Below are 25,967 nucleotides of genomic sequence, written 5' to 3'. Positions count from 1 at the left end.
TAAACACACAGATAGACACAGAGACCCTATAGCTTCCATTCCAAAATTTTAGCCATGAATCAGGTACAATAATACAAAACTCACTAGTTTATAAACCACAATTAGATCCAAATTATGTTTCTGGCAGTTGGAATAGGTTAAGTTTACCAGCTCAAATTGCTAAAGCGTTTTACAATTTGTAGAGAAGACTTTTAGGATTTGTATTTGCCTTTGACAAGTAATCTTATGGAGTCTGTGGACTAGATTTGGGCAAGGGAGCCTTTATAGCAGTTTGTATTTTAAAAAGCTTCTCTTTCGTTTTTTTTGCAGTCTCAGGTTAAGTGTGGGCAGTGTTTTAGATATCGCCTGGGGTGTTTATATTTCAAAGACATGGTAAGATTTACACCTTCAAGGGACAAAGAAAGAATACACGTTTTCTCCTAGGCGTTTTGGGGGTATATTGGTCCACTATCAGAAGTCTAGGGTAATTACTGTTTAAATTTTTCTTTCTTTTTCTTACATGCACAACAATTGCACTTCCAATGTCCTGATTTTTTACATCTGCAAATGTCTGGAGGCAAATAGGAAAGGATCTGAGGGGGTCTTTGAGTTCCTCTCAGAGTTATGCTTTTGTTCCTCTAAAGCTTCAAATTGCAAACCAAGAATTGTTGATTTTAACTCCTTTTTTCCTCCTTCATTTCTGCAAGCTACCTTCAAAGAATTGGGCAGCTGCTTCCATTATAATACTTAGAGGTTGACTAGCCCACCCAACTATACTATTTTGAATTTGCCTTTTTATTTCAGGGAGAAAATTTCCTACTAAGGCAGAAATGGAAAGATTTCTATGTTCTGGAACTTTGGGGTTTAATGCAGTATGCATTGAAAAGTCTATATAAGCATTCAACAAAGGCCTTTGGATGCTGTCTTTCTTTCTGCGTGTACGATTTAACCTTAGACCAATCCACCTTAGATGAGGGGAAGTATTTACTATTGCTCCTATAAGCCCCTGAATATTGGTTTCCAGCTGATTCCTTTCCTGATCATTTGTAGGAGGGCCTGGGAGAATTTCTGGTCATCCGTTTCCTCTGTGAGAGATGTTTTCCCCCAGGAAGCCATCTGGCTTGTCTGTTAACTATAGTGTAATTATGGTTGGGAAAAATATCCTTCAGCAGCCAATTAAGGTCCTTATGAGTGGGGTTGTGAATGGCCACTAATATTTCTAATTCCTCTCTAAATGTGGTAGGATCGTCTAAAAGTGGAGGTAAAAGGGCTGTACAATTTAAAAGATCTATTGCTGTCCAGAGGATGTGAATTCTTTGTCGTAGGGAATCCAGGATACATCCACAAAGAACATTGCACAGGAAGGCCTGAAGCTGGCAGAGAAAGTGAGTCTTACTGTCCATCCCCATGTTTTTGCTAAATTTACTTAATGGCTTTCACCCTTTACATGCGTAAACTGTATACCCTGGGCCTAGAGATTAGGCTGGAGTGCTCTCTGTAAATCCTGTAGGGAAAGGGAAGCTAAAACAGGCAGCTGGGTTTTTAAGGGATTTTCTGGGGAAGGTGGAGGAGTCTGGGACCTAAGGGAATTTGCTGAGGAGATGGGGCTGGATTTTAAGAAGGACGATATGCATTGGACGTGGACTTTAGTTTTTGTTCTAATTTCTGTTCTTTCATCTTATTAACGGAGTCCCTAAGACCAGCCATTATATTCCTGTGTCCACTTTTTTTTTTTTTTTTTTCCGGTACGCGGGCCTCTCACTGCTGTGGCCTCTCCCGTTGCCGAGCACAGGCTCCGGACGCGCAGGCTCAGCGGCCATGGCTCACAGGCCCAGCCGCTCCATGGCATGTGGGATCTTCCCAGACCGGGGCACGAACCCGTGTCCCCTGCATCGGCAAGTGGACTCTCAACCACTGCGCCACCAGGGAAGCCCCATGTGTCCACTTTTTAATTCAGCCTTTCCATAGGTACAAATAAGATACTTAGGATGAGAGCTCTCTAAAAACTGTTTTCTTTCAAATACAGCCAATTCAAGGCATCCGTAGTCTGGCCATTGACAACTAGGATCTTATATTAATCTCAATAGTGACTCAAATCAATAAGCCTCTATATGGCTTAACATGGACCCAAGAGGCATCTCAAAGGAAAGTACAAAAGATACAGCCCTCACAAGATCCAGAAAGTTCATTCCCAGGTTAGCCTAAGAAAGCAAAGACTTTTGTTACGTGCTAAGAATGGTGTAGTGCAGTGTCTGCAGCTGCCCATGAGAATGTGAGACACCCCCAATCACAGACCCACTAATCTGTGACATTCGGTGGGTGCTACTGGAATGGGACTTTTCCAGTACTACAAGGCAATGATGGTTGAGACAACAAAGGTCCCCTGTGGACCAGGACCCCTTACGACAAGTTCTCCTGACAGCTGACACAGCCGAACAAAGAGAATGCTGTGTGACTTCGCATCTCAGAATCCCAGTGGATTCGACTGGCCATCAAAATGGAAGTTGGTACTTGCATCTTCTGGCTGGTGGAAACCAGAGACAATATTCTTACTCGTCATAAGGCCAAGCTCTCAGGACACAGAACAAGGTGAAAGAAAAATCTCATCTGGTTTTACACAGGGCATCTACTCCAAAGTTTGTCTAAACAGATGTCGATCTGGTGGGAAGCATGAACTTACCAATTTCTGAGGCCAGCTTGAACAACAGGCTTATAGGACCTATGCCTGTGTTCTACCCTACGGTATGACAAATGTCACAAAAGACAGAGACAAAGGAAAACAAAGACCTTCTCTGGGAGGAAAGGGAACAATAGAAAACAAGAGGACTCATAACAAATCTTTACCAGAGTTGCTATACCTAAGAAACTAGTTCACACAAATATTTTCTCCTGCTAATCTAAATTTAGAGAGAGAAAAGGACTCTTACCAGTCTCACTTCCTCCAGACCATGCAGGCAGAGATCCAAGAGACTGTCATGGTAAGAATTCTTACCTTCTGTTGGTTCCTGTCAGCAGTCCCAGGATCTCTCAGCTGCAGCAGCCCCAAAGTGAGCAGCGTCCAGCCAGTGTAGAGCCCCACATTGGGCACCAAAACTGCAGGACAGGAAAAGTTTTCCATTCTTCCATTATAGGATCTTTGGCTGTTCTAATAATCAAATTGACATAAAACAGCTTAACTAGAGAAAAACAGATTTTGTACTTATGGGATCCCCAAAGACAGGAGACCCAAAGAGTCAGGCAACTGAGGCTGGTAAACAGATGTTTCCATTCCATGCAGATAAGTCTTTCTGATATTAACTGTTATCATTGATACTTGCTATCTTCCTGGTATGGGCCCTCTATCTAAATTCTTTTAGGCAATTAAGGGAGAGGTAAAGAGCTTTTGCAGTGGAATATTACTCAGCCATAAAAAGGAATGAAATTAGGTCATTTGTAGAGATGTGGATGGGCCTAGAGACTGTCATACAGAGTGAAGTCAGTCAGAAAGAGAAGAACAAATATCATATATTAATGCATATATGTGGAATCTGAAAAAATTGGTATAGACAATCTTATTTACAAGGCAGAAATAAAGACACAGACGTAGAGAACAAACGTACGGACACCATGGGGGAAGCAGGTGGTGGGATGAATTGGGAGATCGGGATTGACATATATACACTATTGATACTATGTATAAAATAGATAACTAATGAGAACCTACTGTATAGCACAGGGAACTCTACTCAGTGCTCTGCGGTGACCTAAATGGGAAGGAAATCCAAAAAAAGAGGGGATATATGTATATCTATTGCTGATTCACTTTGCTGTACAGTAGAAACTAACACAACATTGTAAAGCAACTATACTCCAATAAAAATTTTAAAAAAAACCAGAAAACAAATTTTAAAAAATTAAAAAAAAAAAAAAAAGAGCTGTTCCTGAGTCTGCTGGTCTTAATTGTCTTCAACTCAAAACAATCCACGTGGCAAAATGGCACACTTTGGGTCACACGTTTTACTCTGCCTCATGGGCAAAGGAAATTAAACAACTTCTAAAAAGCAAAAAGCAAATACCAAACAAACATATATTATGACCCAAAGAATCAGAAAATACACTAAAACAAAGATGAGATACAAGCTATGATCTGTTATTGTTATTATTTTTTGGCTGGCTGTATGGCTTGCAGGATCTTAGTTCCCTGCCCAGGGATTGAACACAGGCCCTTGGCAGTGAAAGCATGGAGTCCTAACCACTGGACCGCCAGGGAAGCCCTTAAGATCTGTCAATTTATATGCTAATCCACAGTACTAGTAAGAACTTTGAGAAGGGTAAGGGGCAGAGAAGCCAGTACTCTTTTACATTACTTTTGGAAAGCAATTTGGAAATAAGTATGAATAATCACAAAGTTCTTTATTGCTTTTGACCTAGTAATTGCATTTCTGGAAATTTATCATATATATATATATATATATATACACACACACACACACACACACACACACACACACACACGTGAAGATAATTTAGAACCTCTCTAAATTGTAAAGACCTAAATGTTCAACAGTAGAGGATGGCCAATGAAATATCATAGAGCCGTTGAAAACAATGGTTTTGAAAAGTATAGCAACATGAGGGAGTTCTTGTGATACAACGCAACTAAGAATTTCTGTGTGGCTGGTAGGGTAAAGAGAAAAGGAAGGTTAGGGTGTGTGTGCGCGCGCGCGTGTGTGTATGTGTGTGTGTGTGTGTTGGGGGACAGGAGAAAAGCTGGTGAAGAATCTTAGAACCAATGAAAGAGTCTTGAATGCAATGAGATACAAAAGGAAGACAGTGCAGTGGTATATTTGAAGCTCATGTGCAAATTTGATGTGTCTTGCAGAAATATCAATTTTATACGAAGAGTATAAGGAAAATGCTTATATTCAACTGACATATAAAGTAGAGTGCAGACATCTACACACATCGCAAAGATAAATCTTGAAACTTCAAAGAAAATTCACACTTAGATAAGCAGGCCTTTCCAACCACTGAACTCATGGGAGTATGTGTCCATACTCTTTCATTGGGAGAAATGTCTCAGTTACACCATTTAAGAAGGGCAACAGTCAGGAGAGTAGGAAGCCAGTACAAATTTTAAGAAATCAAATAACATGTTCCAAACTTACGCTTTAAAAGTATACTGTAGGCAGCACAGATTAGCTAGAAGCCATAGCATATGTAGGCATGCCAGTGAGGAGACTGTTGCCACTGCCCATGTGGAGAACGGGGACTTCAGCCAAGAAGGTGTGATAGTAGTCATGAACAAGAGAGGATGAATTTGGGAGAAATGTCAGAGATACAATCGTGATTTTTTTTTAGATTTTTAAAAATAAATTTATTTATTTATATTTTTTTATTTTTGGCTGTGTTGGGTCTTTGTTGCTGTGTGCGGGCTTTCTCTAGTCGTGGTGAGCGGGGTCTACTCTTCGTTGCGGTGCGCGGGCTTCTCACTGCGGTGGCTTCTCTTGTTGCAGAGCACGGGCTCTAGGCGCATGGGCTTCAGTAGTTGTGGCGCACGGGCTTCAGTAGTTGTGGTGCACAGGCTTAGTTGCTCCACGGCATGTGGGATCTTCCCGGACCAGGGCTCGAACCCATGTCCCCTGCATTGGCAGGCAGATTCTTAACCACTGTGCCACCAGGGAAGCCCACAATCGTGATTTTTAATAAGCAATTGGATGTGGGGGAGATAGCTGGGAGGAAATAGTCAAACAGCTTCCATAGTGTCCTTTTCCTGCTCAAAAGCTCTCAACCGCTTTTTTTTTTTTAGCTTGTAGTAAAAACTTTAAAACACTGAACCTGGCACTTAAGACCTACAAAGATATAGCCCCAACGCACCTGTCTTCTTGTCTCGGACTTACAGTGTTAATAGCCATGAGTCCTTGCCATTCTGCAAATATTCCCACATTGTTCATGCTGTTTCATATGCTTGGAATTCCTCTCATGTGTCTACTTTGCCAGGCTTCAAAATCTACTTCACAGCCTACTCCTCTATGAAGACACCCTAATCAGCCCCGAGCAGCGAGCTCTCATTTCTGTGAGTGCTCAGAGCACTTTGTCTGCATCTCTTTTGCGTCACACATCTTATCCTCTTCTCAGCAGGGAAACCAGTTCCTCTACCATCCCGTGAGTCAGGTCACGCCACTCCATTGCTCAAAACTCTGTCGTGGTTCCCATCTCACTCAGCTAAATGCTGAAGTCCCTAGAAATCTCTATCTCGGTGTTTCTCACTCAACCCCAGCTACACATTCGACTCCTGTCAGAAACTACTTTTTAAAAATCCATATCCAGGCTTGACTCCAGACCAAGTGAATCCAATCCTTAGGGACGCTATTTTCGAAACCTCCCTAAGTGATTCCCCAGTGCAGTCAGGGTTGATTGAGAACCACAGAGCTGCTCCCTGTTCACTGCGTGGACTAGAGGTCCATTCTGGACCATGGGCTGCCCCTTTCTGAACCATTAACATGTTTCTCCAGTACTTGCCTCAAGCTCGAGTTTCTCCACACAAGTAAATCAAAACACAAGAGCCTACTTAGAACACAGTCCCCCTCAGAAGCTGTCAGTTGCTGTGACTTAGAAACATATTCTCTCCTCTGAGGAAAATTATGAACATAGCTTTGTCTACAGAAAAATGAAACCTTTTAAAAAATAAATATTTGATTCAAGTTTATCGAAATCGCAGTTGACAGAAAGCCACATTTGTGAGTGTTAGCAAGTATGTTGCAGAACAGACTCCAAATCCTCTGGGTGTGGTGCTCTGCCAGCCTGGGGAGGGCTGCGCAGTGCACACGTAGCCGCCCCTCTTACCCTCCTAATGCCATCTGTCTGGTCTGTGTGGTACAGGGGGCTGCTTCAGCCTCACTCCTGTATTCTAGAATTCTCTCAGTGGTGTCTTGTCCATGATTAGTTGTTCTTCTTGTGAGGGGAGCAGAGTCAGAAAGAACCTACGTCACCATTTGGTGATGTCACTCCTAGAATCAGAATCCAACAAGCATTTGACAAAATGGGGCAGTGGAATGAATCTAATGAAATGCAGTAGAATTAGGCAAACATAAGCCAAATATGTCAGAGGTCTGACATAGAAGCAGCACGTGGAAGAGATATTTAGGGGGTTGACTCTCAGTCAAGAGTACAGCAGTTTCCAAACTTGAGCATGCATCAGAAGCACCAGGAGGGCTTGTGAAAACAGTTTGCTGGGCTTCTCCCTTACAGTCGCCGATTCAATACGTCTGGGGTCCAGTCTGAGAATTCGTATTCTAACAAGTTCCCGGGCGAAGCTGATATTGATGCGGCTGGTCCAGGGGTGACCATTTGAGAATCACTAGTGTAATATCAATTTCAAACCAGGTTACTGCAAGTTTACGTGGTGGAAGCAAAATTTGTGCAACGAAGAGGTAACAGTATAAGTATTCTCCATGAGCTCTAGCAGGCATCTGTGCAATGAGTGCCATAACCAGCAACATGGCCAGAGAAGAGAATCAGTGATAGAGAAGGGACTTGTGACTGTGTCATATGAGGAACTTGGGAAGGAATAGGACCATGTAATTTGGAGAAGGTAAGATTCAGGTGGGACACAATGACACTGTTCCCTTCAACCCTCCAAAGGGCTATTACGTGGACAGGAGAGATTTGTTCTGGGTAGAGCTAGAATCCATGAGCTGTCCATCTTAGGAAACAGACATCGTTCAGAAGTAAGGCAGATATTTCTAACAGACGGAGCTGTCCTGTGTTACATTAAGCTGCTTCCCAAAGTGTTGAGCTCCCATGAGTCGAGACATTCAAGCACGGACCAAAAGGTATTCAAGCACCATATATGGAATTGGGAATAAATGGTCTCTGAGGCACTGCCAAAACGAGAAATCTGATGAGTATGTGACTACAGTTACCTTTAGTTATATAGTCTGCCAACATAAAACTACTACGTTCGGAAAAATAAGGGCAAATTGAAGGCTGGTATCCCAAACATGGTATCTCCAAATTGCGGTTGAAAATATGAGACGAGGGTTATTTAAGAAAAGGCTATAAGCAAAGCAATTTGATACTGAAGGGAGGAAATGGATTAAAAAGAGGTATCGAAGCAAAACCCAGATAGACTGCAGGGCCAGAAGGAAAGGTCAAGAAAGGTATGACTGAGTATTGGCAAAGTACATGTAGAAGTTGAACTAAAAGTGGGCAAGAAAGCAAGACAGACAAAAATTCACTCTTTCCATGGAAATCTACTACCCACAGTAAATATTTTATCTCCATTCTGACATCTAATATTACCTGCAGTTATGTACGAGCCCGAATTTGATGCGAATGATCTGGGAATTGATTAGAGTTAAGAGAACTCATGAGGACTGTAGGTCAGGTCAATGTCTGTGTCGTCAGGGCTGAGGTAGTAAATCAGTCTGAGGTGGAAAAAAGCAAAAAAAAAAAATAAGGAGCATGAGATAGAAGGTTGTCACTGTAAAAATACTACTTGACTGATCTAGGCACCCAGCCCTGAGAGGGTTACAAGCATCTGGGGACACATGGTCCCTGAGGATATCTTGGGCAAAATGGTGGTTTGATACCATAGCCTTTTCCGATTCAAAGGTAAGCTCTTTGCACTCTTCCCATTCCTGGGCTTTTAGTCCTCTGTCTTCCTGTTCTCCCCTATCTATGCTGAGAAAAAATTGTAATGTCAGACACTTATACTCTATTTTGAATGAGGGAATGTGAATGTGTTATGATACATAGAGATGTATTTCCTTTATACACCTTATACCATCATTAACAGACTTTAAGGCCCCAAGGACAAATATGCGAAGATTTGGGGCAGAAAGAAGTCTTTCCTCAGAGTCGCTAAAATAACAGCCTACTCTCCACTTCCCGCATCGGCCTAAGGGCAACAAGGACCACATGAAAAGCACTGGGGAAATCTTACTGGAGTCAGCTCCAACACAAATCACTTGAATTTGGAACATAACATGAATATTGGGTGCTATGTGTTCTGGAATAAAATTTAAAAACACACGTAGGTGCCATTTCTCAGTGGCAAGAGATGTTATTTCAATTCTTAAATTAAGTGTTTGGATTCAGTTGGCTAGCAAGCTCAGTTGTTGAGGTCACTGTGGTAGATCAGCATAATGGCTTCAATTCCTATGTATGGCAATAAGAACTAGACTGTTAGAGCTGGAAGAACCATTAGAAACCAGCTAGCCCCAATCTTTATTCCCTAGATGTTTAAAATAGAGGCCTCATGGTGGGAAAGGAACAGCAAATGCATAAGATGAATGAGTAGAAGAGCTGGAATATGAAGGCCACATCGTGCTAACTTGGTAACATTTGCATTCTCAAATGGCACCCATATGCATGACCAGAGGGTGACCAACCCTCCTGAGCTGCCCAAAACGTTCTCAGTTTTAACACTGAAAGTCCCATGCCCTGGGACTCAGTCCAGGGAAACTGGAATGATTGGCCACCCTACCTGGCCAGCTATTCCCAAAACACATGACAACAGACCAAAGGGGATCGGCCCCGACTGTACAGATGTACCTCACAAAGTGTATTACCAGTGCCAACTTCTACTGGGTCGGGAGCTCGTAACATCCTCCTCCTAGTCTTCTTCCTCTTAGATGTTCTCCTCTCCTCTTCTTCTTCTTCTTCTTGCTTAAAATCGATGTGTTTAACAATTTAATTTTTTTTAAGAATAAAAGTTTACAGTATCTGCCAGGCATTGTACTAAATGTTGAGAATTCAGCAGTGAACAACAGAAAATCCCTGACCTCGTGGAGCTTGCATTCTGGTTGGAGAGAGAAACAGAAAAACCCAAATACCTTAGTGAAATAGATAATATGTCAGCTGGCGATAAGTGATATGGAGAAAAATGAAGCACGAAAGCAAGGGAGAGAGTGGCGTTTGTGGGCTGCTGCTTTTTTTGGATATTGTTGTTAGGGAAGGTCTCTGATGAGATGTGGCTTTATAATTTACAAAGTCATTTCCTACATTATTTCAATTATACGGGCATTTTCAAAGAACAGTATCATCAGATTAAACTTCAGTTTATACCCCTATTTAGTTTGCAACAGTCTTTCACTGCAGCGGCCAAATGTTTTAATTCCTCCCCTGAGTTCCTGTAACTGCTCTTCCAGTAGTGGCATTTGTTCTGTGGGAGCATTCCATAAGGATATGTGAGAGCTTTCGAACATCCCAAAGGGCCATGACAGTTGCAATGCAAACATCATCAAGGTCTTTTAAAAATATAATTTGCATTGTTTATGCTTCCAGATGTTATGGAAAAATAAAAATAAAGCTCTACTGAACGACAGTACCTAACAAAGTGTCTGGGGACACGGAATACATTCAACAAATATCTGTGGAATAAACGGATTTATAGAAATTCAAAATCAAAGCCTTTGATCTTTATTCAAATGTCAATTTCTCAGTGAAGCCTGCTGTGATTTCCATATTTAGAACTGCAACCCCTCTCCTACACTATCCTCCTTCTCAGCTACAGTTTTTCTCCATAGAACTTATCACTATCTTAACTCCCTCATATGTTACTTGTTTATTTTATTGTCTTTCTCCTCTCATTACAATGTAAGTTTCATGAGGGCAAAATTATTATGTTTTATTCACTGGCATATCATCAAGCCCCAAGAATGATGCCTAGAAAACAGGTGCTCGAAAGTATTTAACGTATGAAAGAATCCATGACTTTCTCTCAAATTCATCCTTTTTTCTCTAAATCAACTACCAGCACTTCCACCATCTCTCCTGCGGACTATTATGTCCTCCTAATTGACCCCTCTACCACCTCTCCAAAAGAATTTCTACATGACAGTCAAAATAATCCTTCTGAAATGAAGGATTTATTATGCTATTTTGAGACTTAAAATCCTTAGGATAATGTCCATACTCCTCCTAATCTATAAGACCCAACTTGAGATAGTTTCCACCTATCTTTTTCAGCCACATTTCCCATCCTTTACTTACACACATTTTAAACTCTATTTCTCATGACCTAAGCCAGCCCCCCACCTTGGGGCATAATGTGTACAAGACTTTCCCAGAGTAAGTGGCAACTCCATTCTTCCATTTTCTCAGGCCATCCATAATCCTTGGAAGCATCTTTTTGCACACCCCATATCTAATCCAGCAACAAATAATGTTGCCTCTGCCTTCAGCATACACCCAAATCTAACCACATCTCAGTGCCTCCACCGTGACCTCTCTAGACAACGTCACTACCACCATCTCCTGTCTGCTTCCACTCCTCTTGCCCTTCTACAGCCTGTTATCCACAGCGGGGCCAAGGTCACCTTTCACAATACAACCTAGAAATAGTCTTCCCTTGCTCTTAATTCTCTAATAGCAACCATCTCACTTTGAATAAAGCCCAAAGTCCTTACCATGGCCTGTAAGGGCCGTCATGGCCTGATCCCTGTCTAATCTCTGCTGTCACTGCCTGCCACCCTCTCCCTTCCTAACTGAGCTCCACTCACACTGACATCCATATTGTCTTAGATCTTAAAGCTATTCCTGCCTCAGGACCTTGGACTTGCTGGCTGTTCACTCTACATTGTTTGCTCTCTTACCTCATTCATGTTTCTGCTCAAATGTCACCACCTCAGAAACCGCATTTTAAAAGCCTCCTCCCCCATTCTCTACCCTCTAACCTTGCTTTATTTTTCTTCCTATCATCTGATGGTGTAAGTTTATTCACTTTTTTTTACTGTCCAGTTCCCATACTAAAATGCAAGCTCTATCAAGGAAGAAACTTTGTTTTGTTCACTGCTCTATCCCCAAGTACCTGGAATAGTGCGTGGAACACAGCAGGCAGCAGGCAATCAATAAATATTTGTTCAGTGAATGGATACTTTCTTTGCATATGTTATTTTCTCAGACTAAAATGCCTTTTTTCACCTTTGGTGAAATAGGCAAAGCATTTTTTAAGGCCTAATTCAATTGTTTCTTCTTCGCTGAGGTACCTCAGTACTCTCTTCTCCATCCCACCCCACCTCAGGAAAAATGAACTGATCTTTTCTCTGACTTGCCTTGACATTTCATCCATATATTTACAGCATTCAGTCTGTTGTATGATACTATTTTCTTTTGTTCTTCTGAGCCACTTACTTCCATCCCAGTCTGGTAGCCCCTTCAGGATGCAGAATATGTAGATATTTTGTAGTCCCCTATTTCCTCTGCAGGACTGACTACATAATTTTCAACACCCCATGTAAAACGAAAATGTGAAAATAAGAAATTCAAGATGGCAACAGCAGAACTTAAGCCAAGCATGGGATCTCTCTATGCATGGGGCCATGTGTGACTACACAGGTGACATACCCATAAAGCTGGCCCTGCTCCTCTGGCAATCAGAGGCGCTTCTTTCAGTCTCTAATTCACAAGTCAGTGCTTCTCTGAAGGCTTCCCTGCCCCCATTCCAAACACTCCAGGCAGAGGTAGCTGTGTCTCCCACAATATTTTCACAGCTCTCAGAGCTTACCTTTATGAACATTTATACTACACTGTAATTGTTTGTTTTGTTGTCATTCTTGATCTATTGTGAGTTCTACCAGACATCAACTTCGACTGATTCACCACTGAGCCTGACACATGGGTACCCAGTAAATGCTTATTCATCAAATGAGGGTCTACTGAAAATCCTAGCCTTCCATTGTAATTCATATGAAAAGAAGTTTTGCAAATTTATATGCAAACAACTCAAAACAACTCCCCTAATACTCCTGAGCCCGGGGTGTTTCATGTAAAGGGACACATTTTCAAAAGCCAATTTTTTTGCTCTATTCATCCCAGCATTCTGAAGATAATACGAAGCCTTTGAACTTCGTGGATTCCAGATGAACTGGGTCTGTGCCATATGTATGTACTTTGATGAATTTTAAAATGGAACCCACTAAAATATTGACGTGCAACATTTGGGATGGGAATTGAAAAGTAATTTAGAAAGAAAACAAGTCAAGTCTGTTCTCCGCTGATATTTAATGCTGTTTGGACTCCCTTGGCAGCCTCTAACGCATTAACTTCTATGTTTTTTCATTTTTCCTTTAGAATATGTTCTCATCCTTGTTTTCTGTGAATTACGAGAGAGAATTTTTTAGTCTCCCATAGTTTTATTGTCTGGTAAAATAACTGCTCTGAACATAACTGCATTATTTTCTTAAAGGTAAACAGTTGTTAAATTCAGAATCTAATATTGGATAATTAAAATTTCAAGAAAGCATGATAGCAATTTCCTTTTATAAACTTGTCTTTAAAATGATGCTCCCCAATCTTATTTCTACTGTGCACGGCATTTAGTTCCAGGCAGAGCCACTATTACGAGTGGTTAGTTTATGCAGAAATGTAGTGAAATGTCTGGTCACCAGAGAACATTATTAATTCATAACACAGCTTCACTGAGTACCTCCAAGTGCATTCTCACAGTTAAACGCCGCACAGGAGCCTTGCTAAAAGCTGCGATGTAATGAGAACCTTCCGCTCTCTCCACTAACTGAACCTCCTTGCACAGGTCTAAAAATTGTGTTACTCTGGTTTTGTTATTTTGAAGCTCTAGGGTTTAACTAGCTATTATAACAGCTAGATTAATAATTCAGAAATTATATAAACAGTTCACACCACACTTCATGAAAACACTGAATAACAGATTCTTTTTAATTTCTGGCCGTGCTGCACAGCTTGCAGGATCTTAGTTCTCTGACCAGGGGTTGAACCTGGGCTCTCGGCAATGAAAGCACCGAGTCCTAACCACTGGACCTCCAGGGAATTCCCTAAATAACAAATTCTTGAGGTTGAACTGGCCTATTCGATTCCAATTTTCCATGAAGAGAAGGGCTGGGTCTTCCAAAGCATCCAGACAGATAGAAAAGAACTGATCTAGGGCTTCCCTGGTGGCGCAGTGGTTGAGAATCTGCCTGCTAATGCAGGGGACACGGGTTCGAGCCCTGGTCTGGGAGGATCCCATATGCCACGGAGCAACTAGGCCCGTGAGCCACAACTACTGAGCCTGCGTGTCTGGAGCGTGTGCTCCGCAAAAAGAGAGGCCGCGATAGTGAGAGGCCTGCGCACCGCGATGAAGAGTGGCCCCCGCTTGCCACAACTAGAGAAAGCCCTCGCACAGAAACGAAGACCCAACACAGCAAAAATAAATAAATTTAAGAACTGACCTAATCTGAAAAAAGTTTATCTATTAAAAATCTATACTAAACATTATTATTAATGATGTAACATCTGAAACATTTTCCTTAAAATCTAGAAAGAGACAAAGAGGTTCACTACCAGCACTTTTATTCTAACTTGTACTGCAGGATCCAGCCTGTACAGTTAGACATGGGAAGACAGTAACCACAGGTATAAGAATTAAAGAGAAAGAAATAAAACTGTCATTATTTGCAAATGATATGGTTTACTATCTACAGAGAAAAGCAAAAATTACCTCAAATTATGAGAAATAATGAGAATTTAGTATGGCGACACTATGTAAAATCAATACATAATATTAACAAGAAGTATATGCATTTATATAGTGTTTATTCTGAGTCAGGTGATACCATAAGTACTCTATTTACATTAACTAACTTTAATAATCACAACAACCCAACAAGATATTCCTATTTTAAACTTTAGGAAACTGAACACAGAGGATTGTAGTAATTCAAACAAATTTACACAATAATAGTGGTAGAGCCAGGATTCAAACCTAGGTAAGCTAATTCCAGTAACAAAGCTCATAGTCACTATGTTATAGTCAATTACACTGCTATATACTTGAAGCAGAATTAGAAAATATATTTTTAAAGGATGTGTTCCATAATATCAACAAAACAGAACTTCCTCAGAATAAATCTATCAAAAGATAACCAAGACTTGTATAGAGAGAATTGTAAAATGGCATTGAAATATATTAATAAGAATTAAATAATTACAGACATTTACCATGTTCAAGGAAAAGATTCAATATCATAAAGGTTTTCTTCCCAAATTGACCTATAGATTTTCTTAAATACCAATTAAAATCCCAACAAGGCGTTTCAAGCAAATTGGCAGTCTGATTCTAAAATCTGTATGAAAAAACAAAAGTCAAACAATATTTAAGAACCTACTGAAGAAGCAAAATAAGGTGGGTATGTACACACTTTACTATTAAGCTATAGCTATTAAGGCAATGTGGTATGGGCAGAGAGGGAGACAGAGAGAAACAGAGAGAGAGAGAGAGAGACGGAGACAGAGAGATTGGCTCATGGAACATAAAAGTAAAAGCCCAGAAGAAGACCCACGCCCTATCACCTCAAAGCTTTTACGTGTGTACTCTTCCCTCTGCCTGGAAGGCTCTCTCCACTTTGATATCTTCACAGCTTATTCTCATATCACCTTCAGGTCTTCACTCACACGTCACTTTCTCAGCGAGGTCTTTCTTGACTGCCCTATACAAAATTCACCTTTCCCGAGTGTCACTCTCCCTTCTCTGCTTCACTTTGCCCATAGCACTTATCACAATCTGCCATACTATGTGTTTAACTAATTTGTTTTATTTGATTTCATCCTCAGAAATAATGTGAGCTCCACGAGGGCAAGCATCTGTATCTCGCTTATTCACTTCTGTCTCGTCAGTACCTAGAACAGTGCTTGGCACAGAGTAACAAATATTTACTGAGGCACTGTATTGAGTGAATTTCCTGACTAGTTTATAAAGTTTCCAGTCTGTCTCAAACCACATTACCCCAATCCTGCTCTTGAATATGATACTGAACTTTCTTCAAAGCAACTGTGCTTAGATAACTTATTAGGATTTTGCTTTGTATTCTGTTACAGTTGATGAAGTACTTTTGAAAGAGTGGGGTGTAGTGGTGTAAACGTTCCCCTTCTTCCCTTTCAAGTTCTTTGGCTGGTCTAATAATCAAATTGACAGATTAACAGGAGCAAAATAAATTTAATTACATGTATACAGGACACCCACAAAAACATGAAGACTCAAGGCAGTCAGGCAATTAAGACTTATATTCCATTTGGAACCAAGGGGAAGGAGATGGGGTATGGGGTTTCAAAGGGGAGGAATACAATTCACAAGTAGCTGAGAATACCAAAAGTTTAGTAAACAAATGTTGGCAATGAGGTGCAGGTAAATCTTTCTGACATAGAAAGTTATCTCTGGTAATGGGTCTCTTTCTGGTACAGGCCCTCTAATCCAAATTCTTTTAGGCAGTTAGGGGAGAGGTAAAGCTTTCCCTGAGTCTGCTGCATCTTAACTGCCTTCAGCTCAAAACAATCCACATGCCAAAGTAGCACACTTTGGGGTATAATATTCTGCTCCATATCAGGGGAAAATATATACTTTCCTCCCCCAACACAAGAAGGCAATCAAACTCTTTGTGTTTTGGGTGTTTGCTTTAAAGGGGAGAATTTGACACCCCAAAGTATGCCTCTTTGGTATAAGGATGACTTTGGGCAGGATATTTTGAGAAACTACAGGCACAGGAGAAGCTCTGAAAACCAAGTAGAAGTTACCCTTTTGTAAGGGACATTTATATCTGTCAGGGAAATCTCCATTTGTAAGGTCTCTCTGTCTATACCAGAAAGAGGAGGAAGATTCTAATCTCTAGAAATTTATCAATGGAGAAGGCAAACAGCTAAATCTTTACAACAACCTTCCCTTGTTCACTGTGCTCTTCCTGGTCACCTCGCATAACTGGCTCCCCTGACCCCCAACATCTTTCTTTTGTCTTTAGCTGAAGATGATATTTAAGGTGGTGGCTTGGGTCATTAAAGAGCTTTTCAGGTTTCCTGGGTCATGTATACAGGAGGTGTCCATATTATTAAACTTCTGTTTGTTTTTCTTCCGTTAAGCTGTCTTTTTATTACAAGGGGGTCTCAGCAAAGAATCTAGATGGTAGAGGGAAAATTAGTTTTCCTTCTCCACAGCTTCTTTTGCTAAGGACAATCTTTTCCCTGTGTCCACTAGATTCAAAACCCAAAGTTACAGAATACCTGGAAGACACTCACGTACACAGACTTTCCTTTTGGAGTTTGTGTCCCCTGAGAGGGACTGGCATTGAGGAGATCAAAGCCCTTTGACCTGGGAGAGAGAGCGTGAGCCTTTTGGAGAGAACAGGGAGACCAGCACACCATTCTTTCAATTTCCTCTTGTATAGCATACTCCACAGTACATTATAAAGGATATTAAATAAGGTACAGTTCATACACATGGAGCTCTAAAACCAACCACATGTGAAATTATCTCTTTCTGGAAACTTTAGAGTTGGTTTTTCAATAGATTTTGAACTCTGTAGGTCTATCGTTGCCTATAAAACTTTCTTCAGTATTAATTAGTGAAGCACAATTTGATATTATGAGCATAATAAAAAAAAAAGGGTAAAAAAATCACCCTGAATTCACCCTGAAACAGTAGCTGAACAACTTAAATAAAAAACAGATGAAGAATCTATGCAAGTTAGAAAAAAGTGAGAATTCCTAAAACATGAGCAATATTAGAATCTTGCCATCCTGATAAGGGGGAGAGGGTGCTCAAAGCCAGATTTAATTTAATTCTATTTGAAACTGAATTTTGTGCCATTTCTTGCAATAAGAGTTGCGGAGCTCATTTATACTTTCTTCACAAACCTGACCACTCTACTCCTCTTCTCAAAACACTCTAATGAGTCTCCAGTGCCCTCAAGATAAAGCCTCAGCTTGTTAGTACACCAAAGTTTCCTCTTCGTGACCAGGCACCTGTAAGTCTTAGCCCTTACAATGCCCCTCGTATTCGGTTTCTAGTCATACCTGCAGTTTTCCACACAAGCCATCTTCTCTCTCACCTCTTGCCTTTGTTCCTGTTGCTTCAGTTGCTGGGATAGAGCACCCATTCCCCTGTTCTTTGCAAGGAGAACTTACTCATCCTTCAAGTCTCTGCTCTAGGGAGCCTTTTCTCACCATCCAACCCCCATGCGAGGCCATACTTATGCCCTTATCTGCATTTGCACAGCCCTCATGCCCATCACAATACTCATCTCACTTGTGTAACTATCCATTTATATGTCATCCTCATAAAGCTGTGAGCTCCAGAAGAGCAAAGGTTGTCAGTCTTACCTTTTTATCCATAATGCCTGGCATATAGTAGATGCTTAATAAATATCTGTTGAATGATGAATGAAGTAGGAATTGCTTCTAAGAGGAGCTATTAAACAATGGAGTGGAATGCCTCAGAGGGCAGTAGCTTCTCATAACTGGGATGCCCTAGCAGATCACAGTTTACCACCAGTCTGGGAGGCCGTTGCCAGAACACATATTTCAATTAAGGGTTAAGCAACGTGACTTCTGAGGTCTCTTCCAACTCTGACTTGAAGCAAACAAATCTCTGCAATGCCAAAAAAAAAAAAAAAATTCTGTCACTTCAATTAAGTTCATTATGTTTGAATTCAAATTTATGTTCAATTTATATGTAATATAACCCCCTGCCATTGGCTGGATACCCTCACATACATTATCTCATTTTGTCCTCACTATTATGTGAAGCACATCTTGCCATCTCCATCTTACAGACCAGGAAACTGAAGCTCAGCAAGGTAGCATTCACAGAGCCAAGATACAGATTTTGACGGGTTTGACTCAGAGTTCAGGGACCTCTCCATTACATCCTACTTAAATGGTCTTGCACGGTGCTAAGATTCCCGAGGAAGTTGCGTGAACATAACATAGACAGTCAGAGACACTTGGAAAGAAAGGTGGCCTAAGAGAAAGTTTGATAAGTGAGCCTAAATGTTGGATACCCTTTCCTTGTCCTGCTTCCTGGTGACCCCTTGATGCTTTTCTCCTACCCTCAGGATTGTACTTTAATAACTGAAATTAAGTTATCCACTACTGAAACACAAATGAACTCATTACTGTTAATATTAATTTGTGCCAATGTTCAAAGAATTTTAAGCCTGCTTTGGAGTTTGAGAAACTGCTTTAGGAATCACTGAAAAATAAAACATGGAAAGGTACGAATGGAAAATAGCAGTCCTGTTTGATGAATCTGGCTCTATTTTGGGTTTTCCCTGTGGAGTTTTGGGGAAACTTCTTTAGGCAAAATGTATCACAAATTATGCATGCTCTTCTTCAGAAATTAATGATCAGAACTATGAATACAGCAATGTTGAGAATTTCAACTCTCCAAGCAATATTTCATCTTTACTCACAAATATATGCAGAAAACAAGTTGATATTAAATTTTTCTTTTTTTATCTTATGACATTGGAATACTACTTCATTAATATTTTTTTTAGAGGAGGAAGAGTCTTAATTTTTATTTAACTTTTTCTTCAACATCAGCCATGAAAATAAATTATAAGGGAAATATACTTGTTGATCATTCTTCCTTTTTCACCTCTCTTTCCCTTTTGACAGAAAACGAAATGTACAGTAAAAATGGAGAAAATGCAAACATGTCTGCCCATCCAGAGCATGTGGATTTTAATAGAATATAGATCATCTTTATCAAAAATGAAAAGATCAATGTCCTACTTGAAACATTTATCCCAAACTTAAACCTTTACAATATTAATTTTCATATCCCTCAAAGAATAACTATAACATGGCTATTAATTTCTATGAAAAGAGAAAAAAATATGTGAAGGACAAATCATAAAATGATGCATTGAGTGACAAAAATGTTACTTTAATGTTAAAACTTTGTTTTTGTCTTTCCACAATACTAGCAGAATTGTACTGGATGAAGGGGGTTAAAGGAGAACTCTACACTTAAAACATGAACTCAACGTACCTCTTCAATTTTAAATGAAATATCTAAACAAACACTATAATAAATAATTGCATTAGGATAGTACTCTAGGCATAAATCTCTGATCCCATACTCTTGCAAGGAGAATTTTAACAAGGAAGATTTTGTTCATTATGTCAAGTCAAAAATATTAATATTACCTTTGTGTTCCTGTTTGTTTTCATGAGTTCCTGAAAATGTCACTCAATTAGAATTTATTACTCTAAAATTTAAGAGTCTTAGACTTTTTGAGTCTTTCATCACATAGGCAGGTTGAAAAGCAACATTGATCACTTCACCTAGACATGTTTGTAACAGACAAATACCTAGAAAAATCAGTCATTCTTCATCATTAAGAAAATGAAAAGACAAGCTACAGACAGGGAAAAAAATATTTACAACACATATATCTAATAAAGATAGTTATCCAGAATATATAAACTACATCTCCAACTGAATATAAAAAGGTAAACAACTCAATTAAAAACCACAAAAATCTGTGCACTGTTAACAAAAAATATATATCAATGGCCAGTAAGAATATGAAATGATACTCAACGTCATTAGTCAACAGGGAATGCCAATTAAAACCACAAAAGGCACCACTATATTCACACTAGAATGGTTAAAGTGAACAAGAATGATGACAGGAAGTATTGATGAGAATATGGAACAACTTGGAATTCTCATAATTACTGGTGGAACTGAAAAATGGTACATCCACTTTGGAAAACAATTTGACAGTTTCTCACGAAGTTAAACATATACTTACCATATGATCCAAAATTCCACTCCTAGGCATGTACCCAAGAGAAATAAAAACACATCTATACAAAAACCTGCATATGAATGTTCATAGCAACATTATTCACAATAGCCCAAATCTGGAAACATCCCAAATGTCCTTCAGCTGGTGAATGAATAAACAAATTGTGGTCCATCCATACAGTGGAATACTACGCAGCAATAAAAAGGAATGAACTTTCAATTCACACACAACATAGATTAATCTCACAGCCATTACGCTAAAAGAAAGAAACCACACACAAATAGCCCATACTGTCTGATTTCATTTATGTGACATTCTGGAAAAGTTAAATCTAATCTATGTTGACAAAATGCAGGTAGGTCTTGAACACTGTGGGAGAAGAAAAACTGATTTCAAAGGGGCAGGATAAAACATTCTGGGTCATAGAAATATTTTATATCTTGACTCTGGTGATGGTTATATGACTATATATGTTTGTCAAAACTCATTAAACTGCACCCTTGAAATGGGTACATTTTATTATATAAATTATAATGCAATAAACTTGTTTTAAAAATTACAATAAGAAAATGCTCACTTAAAAATGAGAAAGAATGTGAGATTATAACAATAGTTAGTCCAAGGTATATTCTACCAGCAGCAAACGACGGGTCAACATATCTTCATTTGTAGACAGAAATGGACTATATTATAGGGGCTGAATGTGCCAGAGAAGCAGACAAATCTGTCTGTTTATACTGCTGCCTCAGTCTGTACCTCTAAGTCACGCTCCCAAATTGCCTCAACAAGTCGTACACACTCTGATCAGCATGAGGTCAGTGTCCAGCAATCCTGGTCCCTACTGCAGATCCCTGGCCTGGCACACAGTACACATTCATCAAATGGTCCAGAATTCCTCACTTGCCAATTAACTCGAAATGAATTTCTGAAGAATCATGAGACAGGCCGTGTATCCTTTGAGATACTAGAAAATAGTGTTAGGTAAATGATCAATTCCAGCTCAGGAGGAGTTGCAGACATGTGTTTAACAACCCAATTAATAAACTGCAGTGGGAGAAAACAGAACAACTGAAATAGTTATATATTTCAATGTTTTTCAACTTTGTTTGGTTTGTTGCCCACTTGTACTAATTCCTAATTGACTCTACATGCTGGCACTTTTTATGTAGAATAGAATCTATAAAAAGTACTTGCTGAATGTTCCAAGAGTCTTCTCATGGCATTTTCTTTCATAGTGCAGCAATGGCACAAAGTTGAGGCTGCTTCCTACACAATGAACAAAAATTATTTTCATGAAATTAGCTAGAGTGGTAGTAAACTTTGACCTTTGCTACAGTGTGGGGTAGAAGCCTAGAGCTATGGAAACATTTTTGTTTCCTTACAGAGTAATGAGGAAGGTCAGAGTTGAAAATGTCCCCAGGCTACACTGAAAAAAGGAGTTTGATTCTAACTGCTAGAAACAGCCACCTATGCTTCCTAATCAGCACTTCTGTTCCCACCCGGGGTCTGGTCCTTTTGTTCAGTAAGTGGGTGAGTTCCTAAATGGCACTGATTCATATGAGATCCCCATCTCATTCCGATTTGCTCAGTTGTTAGGAATTCCACTGCCAGAGGCAAGCATCGAATCTAGAGGCAAACCTAGGCAAGGCTTTCTGTACACAGGGGTTAAGATTTCCTCAGGAAGGAGAAACACAAGAAACAAACACATTCACAACAGCCACCACCAGCAATACCCCAGTGACCCCTGAAGGTCTGAAACAGTCAACCCATATTCTAGGCTTCAAAATCCAGAATCTCACAGTTTTCTATGCTGTCTAGGCAACATCTGTTGCTTTATCTGGGGTATTTTAATGTTTTCTGTATTAGAAAAATGTGGCAAAGAACAATGTAAGTATATAAAACGTATTAGGTGGATTTTCACAATGGGAAAGGAGTCTGCTTTAAAAAATTGGATCCATTCTTGACCTTCCTTGAAATAGTGAATTTCCCCAGCACGCTTAAAAACTATCAATTAACCTTCAAAACTTAAATTTCCATGAGCTTCTCAGGAACACATTATGAAACACATTGTATTAGATTCCAATTGCTGCTGCAATAAATTAGCACACACAGAGGGGCTTAAAACACACAAATGTATTCTCTTACAGTTCTCGAGGTCAGAAGTCTGAAATGTGTCTCACTGGGCTAAAATCAGCTTGTCAGCCAGGCTGCATTCCTTCTGCAGACTCTAGGCAGAAATCCATTTCCTTGCCTTATTCAGTTTCTCGAAGCCACCTACCTTCCTTTTCTCATAACCCCTTCTTCCGTCTTCAAAGCCAACGATGTAGCAGCTTCAAATCTCTCTCCTCTGACTATGCTTGTATCCTTGCACCTCCTTCTAAGACCTTCTTGCCTTCGTTTTATAAGGACTTTTGTGTACATTCAGCCTATACGCAAAATACCAGAATAGTCTCCGCATCTCAGGATCCTTAAGTTAGTCACACCTGCAAAGTCCCTTGTGCCATGTAAGGTACCACAGGTACAGGTTCCTTAGATTAGAATGTGGACATCTTTCTAAGGTCATTATTCTGCCCACCATACACAGTGGTATGTTATTTTCTATGTAGTTTTGGGGAGGAAAATTTTTCTTCTTTCCTTCTAGGTTCTTCTGGCTGGTCTAATAATTAAGTTGACATGAGAAAGATCAGTAGGAGAAAATCAAATTTAATTTTGAATTCTAATGGGACCCCATAAGAATATGAGACCCATAGGCAGTCAGACAACTGAGGTTTATATGCTACCCTGAACTAAGGAGGAGGGGTAGGGGTTTGAGACTTCAAAGGGGAGGAAGACAATTCGCAAGGAGAAGATGGGAAGAAGTAATGTTTGGTAAACAAACGTTTGCCATGCCAAGGGAGAAGTCTTTCTTATGTAAAACAAAGTTATCTTTGGTGATGCTGTCTTCCAGGTACAGGCTCCCTATCTAAATTCTTCTAGGCAGTTAAGGAGAGGGTATAAAGAAAAAAAATTCCTGAGTTTTCTGTCTCTTAACAATAATCAGCTTAAAATAATCCTCATGTCAAAGAGACACATTTTGGGGTGGCATATTTTGCTCTCCTACAGCAGTTAGAAAAAAAGTAAACTAATAAACTAATTCGTAAGTTCTCTGTCCTTGTGCATGGAGTTGCAGTGTAGGAACAATTGATAATATTTGTATATGAACTAGGTTTAGAATAATGCCAATGTAAGAAGATAGAAGGTTGAAAACATTAAGTTCCATTGGACTAAACTTGAATGATCTTGAGGCAGGAGATAGATGGGGCCCAGGCTGAGCAGCTGGAGTCTGTCCCCTGTGGACAGATACTCCAAGGCAAAGATAATAGCGGGAGCAGAGATGAGCAGAGCCCTGCCCAGTTCAAAGATAAAGAGACCACATATTCCTCATTCTCGGGGTCAAGGAGACCTTCCTGACTACACACGTACAGAAAGGCTCCTCGGAGTTCAAAAGGGAGGGGGCGCCACCCCATAATAGGTGATGTCAACTTACCCATAGGCCTCTGCGCTGGAATCCATCTTGGCTAAGGGATGCACGCACACACATGGGAGGACACTGAGATAAACCAAATATGGACTCAGAACCAGGCAAAGCAATGGGACTTCCCTGGCCGTCCAGTGGTTAAGATTCCACACTTCCACTGCAGGGGGCGTGGGTTCGATCCCTGGTTGGGGAACTGAGATCCTGCATGCAATGCAGTGTGGCCAAATGAATAAATAAAACAAATTCATTAAAAAAAAAAAAAAAAAGAACCAGGCATAGCAAGATGATTGGCCAAAGGAAACCCGGAAGAAATGCCCCATTTAATCATTCAAACTACCATGAAGACTGACTCTCTCTCTGAGACCACCCATGTGTGTATTCACACATACTCTTTTTTTCCTCCTAATAAGCACTTTACTTGTTTCACTACTTTCCATCTCTTTGCTGAAATTCATTTCTACAAAGCACACGAGCCAGGGCCTTGTCACTAGCCACTTGTCACTGGTCCTCGTGGTCTAGTGGTTAGGGTTCCAGTGCTCTCACTGCCACGGTCTGTCTTCAGTCTCTGTTCGGGGAACTGAGATCCTCCTTCAAGCCGCTGCTGGACGAGGCCACCCGAGATTAAGTTGAATTCAGTTAGGATTTTGTGACAGAAGCAATATGTATTCTAATTAATCACATACATATTTTGTCAAACTCATGTAAGGTATTTAGCTCCCATTCCATCTATGTGATATAGAACAATGAATAACATGTAGATAATCCTCTTTTACATGTTTTAGTTGCCTAAATAAATTCCCCTCCTGAAAGAATGGGTTGGATTATTTATTCTTTAATAGCAGAGAATCTAAACATATCTTTTAGCTATTTGGAGGTCACGAAGGCTTTAAGAAGCTGCTCTGTCATTACTGAGTCATGAAACTTAACAGCCCGTGAATGCTGCCCGAGTTCAACACCAGAGGCTAAATAGGATAAAATACTGCATTAATTACAGTCTATTATCATCAGCTGTTGGTTAGGGGAAATGTGGTTATATTGAAACTTCAAAATACATTAAAAAATTAAACACTTTCATAACAGTGACAGTGAAAACATTTTTAAGGTAAAAATTTCCTATTCCACACCTCAAACAGCTTACCTGTGTTCACTATGCCTTGCTATTTTCCAGTTCTCGTGTAGGTACATACATACATCTATACATACATACATACCTTGTTTTCACATACCTGTAATCATAATATAGATACAAATTTATGTTTGGCTTTTTACACCCTAATATGTTTATTTTTTTCAGATAATTATGTAATGGTCATAATTTTTATTTTAATGGCTACAGCGTATTCCACAGCGTGGATGTAACACGATTTTCTTGATTCTATGATTAGACGTTTATGTTGAATCCATTTTTTGACCCTGATAAACATTGCTGCACATAACATTTTGGGGTATGTTTTTCTTGGGGATTGGAGAGAGTATTTTCTCGGGACAGTTTTTAAAAGTGTTATAATAGTCATATGGAATTTTAAAACAAATAATGACAGGTTTTGTTCCATGTTTGTACATAGTAAAATTATCACTAGCGACAGGGAAAGTACTTTTAAAAGATGCCAATAATATCTTTATACCAACATTCATACCTTGCCTGAAATCATTTTCCTGAGGACAGAAATAAGAGCGAAGAATATGCCGAATGAGTACAACGGTTAAATTATACACAGATTATTGTTGATTATGTAGAAAAGGTTATATAGAAAAATTGTGGAGGAATAAAAGGAACAGTGAATTTAAAAAGACTATTGCTATATGCCAATGGAGCAAGTTACAAAATTCTGTACGTAACTCATGTATATGGTTTATATTCAATTCCATGCTAAATATTTAATAATCATTGCTCCTCTCCTGAGAATTAAATTCTTAAAGAATAGGGATTTGAAGTTCTATTT

The 25,967-nt window shown here is 39.7% G+C and overlaps 1 pseudogene; it reads right to left on the bottom strand.

Moving 5' to 3' along the window:
• The window catches only part of LOC137217316 (heat shock-related 70 kDa protein 2-like), a 75,510-nt pseudogene extending 52,582 nt beyond the window's left edge, over positions 1 to 22,928 (bottom strand).
• Between the last annotated feature and the right edge of the window lie 3,039 nt (positions 22,929 to 25,967).

This window comes from Pseudorca crassidens, chromosome X (assembly GCF_039906515.1).
Source record: "Pseudorca crassidens isolate mPseCra1 chromosome X, mPseCra1.hap1, whole genome shotgun sequence".
NCBI classification, from domain to species: domain Eukaryota; kingdom Metazoa; phylum Chordata; class Mammalia; order Artiodactyla; family Delphinidae; genus Pseudorca; species Pseudorca crassidens.
Note: the sequence above shows the minus strand (reverse complement) of the source record. Positions and strands in the feature narration are given on the sequence as shown.